General features: G+C 43.9%; 1 protein-coding gene across 2 annotated transcripts in view; it reads left to right on the top strand.

Moving 5' to 3' along the window:
• Positions 1-1,653: 1,653 nt before the first annotated feature.
• Positions 1,654-8,434, top strand: part of LOC139555315 (hippocalcin-like protein 1) — a 101,312-nt gene continuing 94,531 nt past the window's right edge. For both annotated transcript variants that reach the window (XM_071369018.1, XM_071369019.1), the window contains exon 1: positions 1,654-2,111. The gene's annotated coding sequence lies outside the window, so the exon portion shown is untranslated. The remainder of the gene's footprint in view (positions 2,112-8,434) is intronic.

The following is an 8,434-nucleotide window of genomic DNA, read 5'->3' as shown; positions in this document are numbered from 1 at the left end:
GGAGACTGTAGAGTGTCTGTGGTTGGTCCATGTAGGATTCTATAGGTGTAGGCTATAGGAGACTGTAGAGTGTCTGTGGTTGGTCCATGTAGGATTCTATAGGTGTAGGCTATAGGAGACTGTAGAGTGTCTGTGGTTGGTCCATGTAGGATTCTATAGGTGTAGGCTATAGGAGACTGTAGAGTGTCTGTGGTTGGTCCCTGTAGGATTCTATAGGTGTAGGCTATAGGATACTGTAGAGTGTCTGTGGTTGGTCCCTGTAGGATTCTATAGGTGTAGGCTATAGGATACTGTAGAGTGTCTGTGGTTATATGATTGACTGCCTCTATACCTTCACCTCACTTTGACTGACTGAAGGATTGATTAGCAGCGTGACTTGTTGATTACCGTGCAAAATACTGAGCCCACAGAGGAGGAAATAGAGCTTCAGGCAGGTTGAGGACGATTTGAATATGATGGTCACGATTCCCTACGTGCTTTCCATTGCTATCGCCGTTTTTTATGTCAAATTGAGAATGCGTCATGTGAAATATTATTTTAATGAAGTAACGGGTATTGCTCTCCATTCGACTCACTCTAGACCGCTAGAGTTAATACAGGCTTGTTCTACAGGTGTGTGTGTGTGTGGTGTGTGTGTGTGTGTGTGTGTGTGTGTGTGTGTGTGTGTGTGTGTGTGTGTGTGTGTGTGTGTGTGTGTGTGTGTGTGTGTGTGTGTGTGTGTGTGTGTGTGTGTGTGTGTGTGTGTGTGTGTGTGTGTGTGAGTAGTGTGAGAGAGAGAGAGAGAGAGAGAGAGAGAGAGAGAGAGAGAGAGAGAGAGAGAGAGGGAGAGAGAGAGAGAGAGAGAGAGAGAGAGAGAGAGAGAGGAGGCTGCAGAGGGGAGGACGGCTCATAATAATGGCCAGAATGTAAACCATGTGTTTGATATATATATTTTTGTTACCATTCCACTACTTCCTCTCCAGTCATCACAAGGAGCCCATTCTCTCCAATCAAGCTGCCACCAACATCCTGTAGACTGTGTGTGTGTGTGTGGTCTTCTCCTGGATTTACTGTTTGAACAGCTGTGTTTATGATAGGACTATATGATATTTTAGTAGCCTGAAATAGCATTTTAAAAAGAATGGATGAACACACATTCATCCATTCTGACTGACCTGGTCACCTGGTTGCACACACAACGTACTTTTTCGCTTAAATTTGTATTTACCCGAATAGACATCAAATGTATTTCCGTAGCATTTCCAACTCCACCATAGCTTTGTCACAAAATCTGCTAAATAAAAACACACGGCCTGTCGGCATTTATTATTATTTTCCCGAAACGTACTGTTTCCATCACAGCTGTGGTGATATATATATATATCATATGACTTTATTCCATTTAAACTGTGGATGAAAGCGGATTATTGTTAGCCTATTGAATGCTTGTCATATTAATGAGATCATATTTCATTTTAACCCTAGGTGGCCTCATTGCATGACAACAGTTTATTCATGAAGGAATAATGAAAATGATTTATCATACTATTTGTAAATAACCAATAATATTCTAGCAGGATATAGTGGTGGTCTAACTTTTGTCCATCATGTGAAGTGAAGTGCATCCTCTCAAATCTACCGCGAGAGAGAGAGAGAGCTGCCTGCGCGTCCTGACACACAAACCGCTGTGCCAATAGACGTATGACTATCTAATTAAACTGGTACCACGTAATCCCTCGGACCCCCCTCCCCCTCCTTAAATCCCCTCTACCCTGCACAACTAGCTAAACCCAACTCTCCCTCTCTTATCCCGGTGGAAGCCCGCGCCCTCCCAGCCATTAGCTGCCTCGCTCGGTCTGCTTGTTGTTGTCTCACGGGGGCTTGAGTGTGACGTTGTGACGGTATTATGGTTTTACAGGGCTCCGCCGCAGTAGCAGCATAAGAAGAGGAAGAAGCAAGGACGGTAGCTGTGTGTACCAAGCAGCCAGTCCGGATTCTCTTCCATCTCCCATCTATCGACCGGAGGACGCAGCCAGAGCAAGCCGAGCATTCCTCTCCTCTAGTCCGGTCTCTCGTCCCCCATCGCTACGCTCGGTGATCATCGGCTCGCGGAGCTCTCTGTTTGATAAAGGGTAAGAATTAACCGAATGAATGAATGATGCTTGTTCGCATCTGCCTGAAATATTTATATCGGTTTTTAATAGTTAATGGTTTGACATCGTTGCAGAGGCTCTTTCTGAACTTGAGCTACCTATATCGAATACAACGTATGTTCTCTGAGATGTGCTAAAAGAATAATGTGGCCAAATAAAATATGTTTTTGTCTTGGAAAACCATTATTTTCATTATATAGGCCGAATTATCATTTTTTGATTTTTTTCCTCTGAATTATTATAGAGACTGTGCAATGCTTGGATGGTAACGTTTTCCATATGGCCTAGCTACAATATGCGGCATAAAGCAGATTCATTTCACGATTGCAAAACAACAACCAGATCATAAATATGATTAGCATTTTTATGAATGACGAGCATCTATTGAAATGTGCTCTCGGGTGTGATAACAGAATGGGGGGGGGGGGGGGTGTGACAGTAACAGCCACGATGCGACGCGCTTGGTGTACTCCTCGGAATCTCTCTCTCCCTCTCTCTCTCTTCTTCTCGTCCGATTATCATGTCATGTCTCTCTCTTCTTCTCGTCCGATTATCATGTCATGTCTCTCTCTTCTTCTACCCTCTTCAGACGATGTTATGCTGTTGTTTGGCAATTGTATGATTGTTTCATTGTATAGACTATGGAATGTGGTATATGATGCGCTGTACGGTAGTCTACAGTAGACCGAAGCACAGTGTGTGAACGCAGTGACGTTCAGAATGATGGTGTTAATAATTATACATGTGGCTCACAGTGCTATCTTAATGATTTTCCCCATAGCGGAACGTGTATTTGTTATTCAGCCTATTCTATGTATTTGTTGACAGTGATACGGGCCTGGGTCTATACTGTTGTAGCCTACACAATCTAAATATGGGGGGAAAAAACATTATAATATATATATGCTTCGGCATATACCATTTACATGTTATATGATATAAGCCTTATATCATAGCCTATTCTTGCAAAAGTCGATATAAAACAGCAGAATAGGCTATTTTATCCCATAAATGTGCTCTCGGGTCGCCTTGTCCGTTTACTTCCTCTCTGCCCGTTAAAGCCACGTCAGTAATGTTTTATGAGTCACGTAAAATCCCGGTTTGTATCATTTCATCGATACTTAAGAAAGATGCCGGTAGTGCTTACCGGTAGTTGAGTGGCACCGTAGAGAATTTATGGAGCTGTCACTACCGATAGATGGCGGCCTATTTCATTCCACGCGCTCGTTACGGTGGCCGTTCCACGGTTCCACGGCAGTTACGGTGGCGGTGCATGTGATGAATGTGACTGTATGAGCTGCGAGGAGTGCCATCTGTGGCATATGGGAAAGGAGGTGGATGAAGCTGCCCTTAGACTGATCTATGGTTTGTCTTTTATGCATTGAAATGGTTAATATGACAGCTAGGTGGGACAACCGCATAGCACAGTCATCTCCTATGTGGCCTGATGTACTTCAACAGAGCACTATCTTATCTCCTATGTGGCCTGATGTACTTCAACAGAGCACTATCTTATCTCCTATGTGGCCTGATGTACTTCAACAGAGCACTATCTTATCTCCTATATGTGCAAATTAGGGGTAAGAGCCTTGCTCAAGGGCACATCAACAGATTTTTCACCTTGTCAGCTCAGGTATTCAAACCAGCAAGCTTTCAGTTACTGGTCCAAGGCTCTAACCACCAGTCTACCTGCCGCCCTACACCTGCGCACACACACACACACACACACACACATATGCATGCACACACAAGAGCACACGCACGCACACACACACACACACACACACACACACACACACACACACACACACACACACACACACACACACACACACACACACACACACACACACACACACACACACACACACACACACACACACACACACACACACACACACACACACACACACACACACACACAATCACTCACTCTTGCCAAGCAGCCGCTCCACATCTCCCACTCTACCAGGGCTCTCTCTCTCTTCGTGTAAGCCCCATGACAGAAGACCTTGGCTTGGCTAGAGAGGAAGCTTAGCCAGCCCTCCCTCTGGTACAGCACTCTGCTTGTGGATCTATGGCTGACATGATGGATGAGTTTGGTAGTGGGGTGTCTTGTTGGGTGCTTTGAACTTGAAAAGGGTAAACACAGTTGGAGTCACTAGCAGGTACATTTGAGTTCATCTAGAAGAAAAAGAAACGCACACCTATTTAGGTGAGGTGCTGGCTAGCGGAGTAGAACACTTGAAAATAAAGGAGAGCCGCACACTCTAGGAGCTCAGATGCAAACATTGTATTACCAACGTTTCGAAATCCAAGCTGTCTTCATCAGGGTATGAAGACAGCTTGGCTGTCGAAACGTTGGATATCATTTTTTTGCATCTGAGCTCCTAGAGTATGCGGCTCTCCTTTATTTTCACATTTGAGTTAATGCCATAAAAAGAGAAGTTCTCACTACGTTGCTCAAAGTTCCCGTTTTTTAAATTGAAAAGCAAACATTTCAGTCTACCAGCCGATGTTTCAATTAAAATAAAATATTAGATTTTAACTTAAACTAGACACTTTTTTGCAAGCGAGCGAGGTGTGGGGACTCCTACTGTAAAATAGACATAGTAATACTGCTCTTGTCATTGGCTGTACGGGGGCAGATGGGAGCAGGTCCTCGCTGTTCTGCCGCTATGATCAGATTGTCAAAAATGGACGGATACAACCTTGAAACTACTGATCATGACAAGGAAGGGGGGACGGGACGGGGACGGGACGGAGACGGGACAGGGGGGACGGGACGGGGACGGGACGGAGACGGGACAGGGGGGACGGGACAGGGGGGACGGGACGGGGACGGGACTGGGGAGACGGGACAGGGGGGACTCCTGGACAACAGTTGTGATTGTCTATTCCATATTGTTAATTTTACTTTGACCTGTCCTGTTTTTAGGATCTGTTGTTTGATCCCTGCATGTGTGGTTCCCACTGTGAAGCATGGAGGAGGAAGTGTGATGGAGTGTCGGGTGCTTTGCTGATGACACTGTCAGTGATTGGTTTAGAACTCAAGGCACACTTAACCAGCATGGCTACCACAGCATTAGTCAGGCTGATTGAGGTAGTATGTACATGTAGATATGGTTAAAGTGACTATGCATATATGATGAACAGAGAGTAGCAGTAGCGTAAAAAGAGGGGTTGGCGGGTGGCGGGACACAATGCAGATAGCCCGGTTAGCCAATGTGCGGGAGCACTGGTTGGTCGGCCCAATTGAGGTAGTATGTACATGAATGTATAGTTAAAGTAACTATGCATATATGATAAACAGAGAGTAGCAGCAGCGTAAAAAGAGGGTTGGGGGGGGGGGGGGGGGGGGGGGCACACAATGCAAATAGTCCGGGTAACCATTTGATTACCTGTTCAGGAGTCTTATGGCTTGGGGGTAAAAACTGTTGAGAAGTCTTTTTGTCCTAGACTTGGCACTCCGGTACCGCTACCGTCCAACACTCTAACCACTAGGCTACCTGAACACACTTTCATCCAAACCAACACCTGGTCAGTAGCAAGGTTTCCATCCAATTGGAGACAGGATTTTCATCTGGATATTCTAGAATCTGCATAAAGAAAATATGAGCATTTTCCCATCAGTGGTGTTTCCCAGCCCGGACTCCCGTGACAAATACAAATAATTGCGTGATGACGTGATGCACACACAACGTACTTTTTCGCGTAAGTTTTTATTTACCGAATACACATCAAAAGTTCAATGTGTTTCCATAGCAACTATCATAGCATGTCCAACTCTACTCATAGCTTTGTCACAAAAACTGTTGCGTTAAATAGCAAATGCGCCTACTCTGTTCTTGACACGTGAGTTGTAGCCAAAATCTCTCTCGACAGTGCGGGTAGGCACGGGTAAACGTAAACTAGTCTACATGGTGAGATTATTGTGGATAAGAGCGAGAAATGTTTCATTATAACGGCAGTCAAACATCGATCATCATGTCACCAGAATAAGACCCTCGATATTTACTGGAAATGAGTACACACCATCCCATCGCATGACACCAAGTTTATTTGGATATGATGGTTGTTAAATCAATAATTGCCCTTTAAGTGTTTCCACCGCCATTTCTCAAATTAATTCATTTTATCGACACAAAAATATCCCAACATGTTAAACAAACACACGGTATTTTCCCGAAATGTACTGTTTCCATCACAGCTGTGGTGATTTATATATATATATATTTATATATATATATATATATATATATACTGTATATTATATGACTTTATTCCATAAAAACTGTGGATGAAACCTGATTGTTGTTAGCCTATTGAATGTGTATCACATGCTGCAGCGATACGTCATCCCATCTGGTTTGCGCTTAGTGGGACTATCATTTGTTTTTCAAAAAGGACAATGACCCAAAACACACCTCCAGGCTGTAACCGCTATTTGACCTGGAAGGAGAGTGATGGTGCTGCATCAGATGACCTGACCTCCACAATCACCCGACCTCAACCCAATTGAGATGGTTTTGGATGAGTTGGACCGCAGAGTAAAGGAAAAGCAGTCAACAAGTGCTCAGCATATGTGGGAACTTCTTCAAGACTGTTGGAAAAGCATTCCAGGTGACTACCTCATGAAGCTGGTTGAGTGAATGCCAAGAGTGTGCAAAGCTGTCATCAAGGCAAAGGGTGGCTACTTGGAAGAATCTAAAATATATTTCTATTTGTTTAGCACTTTTTTGGTTACAACATGATTCCATATGTGTTATTTCATAGTTTTGTTGTCTTCGCTATTATTCTACAATGTAGAAAGTAGTAAAAATAAAGAAAAATCCTTGAATGAGTAGGTGTATCTAATCTTTTGACTTCTACTGTATATCAATAAAAATAATTGTATTTGTTTAGATGAGAGCCAAACACTGATAAATAGGCATAAACGCATCATTACACTATTGTCTTTCTAAATTAAATCAACCTCTTCACCCTCCTTATCATTCAGTTAGGCCTCATTTAAATTACATTGTGAAGAAGGTGGACAATTATTGCCCATTCTTCCAATTGTCATTCATTCAGTGAGGAGAGAGAGACGCATTAGCGCCTGGCTGGGTACCAACGTCCTACAGCACATTGTCTTGGAGCCTGGCTAGGTACCAACATCCTACAGAACATTATCTTGGAGCCTGGCTGGGTACCAACGTCCTACAGAACATTGTCTTGGAGCCTGGCTGGGTACCAACGTCCTACAGCACATTGTCTTGGAGCCTGGCTGGGTACCAACGTCCTACAGAACATTATCTTGGAGCCTGGCTGGGTACCAACGTCCTACAGCACATTGTCTTGGAGCCTGGCTGGGTACCAACGTCCTACAGCACATTGTCTTGGTGCCTGGCTGGGTACCAACGTCCTACAGCACATTGTCTTGGAGCCTGGCTGGGTACCAACATCCTACAGAACATTATCTTGGAGCCTGGCTGGGTACCAACGTCTTACAGAACATTATCTTGGAGCCTGGCTGGGTACCAACGTCCTACAGAACATTATCTTGGAGCCTGGCTGGGTACCAACGTCCTACAGAACATTATCTTGGAGCCTGGCTGGGTACCAACGTCCTACAGAACATTGTCTTGGAGCCTGGCTGGGTACCAACATCCTACAGAACATTGTCTTGGCAGGTTAAGTTGGGTACCAACATCCTACAGAACATTGTCTTGGCAGGTTAAGTTGGGTACCAACGTCCTACAGAACATTGTCTTGGCAGGTTAAGTTGGGTACCAACATCCTACAGAACATTGTCTTGGCAGGTTAAGTTGGGAAAGTTTAAAAAAACAGACCAGGTACAAAGGCTCCAAATACTTTTCTGTTTGTGATTTAAAAATTAGGACAAATTAGCTTTTTAAAATACAAACATTTAGGAAAAGTCAGGGGAGGAACATGACATAAGGATTTTTTTGTATTTAAAAATCAAACATCAGTGGCTGTTGGCCTATGGCAGTTAAAGTGTTAAACTACTAGCACACAGCTCAGACACCCATGAATACCCCACAAGACTTGCCATCAGAGATCGCTTCACAGTCCCCAAGTCCAGAACAGACTATGGGAGGCACACAGTACTACATAGAGCCATGACTACATGGAACTCTATTCCACATCAGGTAACTGACGCAGCAGTAGAATTAGATTTAAAAAAACAGATAAAAATAGACCTTATGGAACAGAGGGACTGTGAAGAGACACACACGTAACATAAACACTATACACACACATAACATACACACTATACACACACATAACATAAACACTAT

Source organism: Salvelinus alpinus, chromosome 26 (assembly GCF_045679555.1).
Source record: "Salvelinus alpinus chromosome 26, SLU_Salpinus.1, whole genome shotgun sequence".
Classification (NCBI taxonomy): domain Eukaryota; kingdom Metazoa; phylum Chordata; class Actinopteri; order Salmoniformes; family Salmonidae; genus Salvelinus; species Salvelinus alpinus.
The sequence above is the reverse complement of the archived record's forward strand: the minus strand, read 5'-3'. Positions and strand labels throughout refer to the sequence as shown.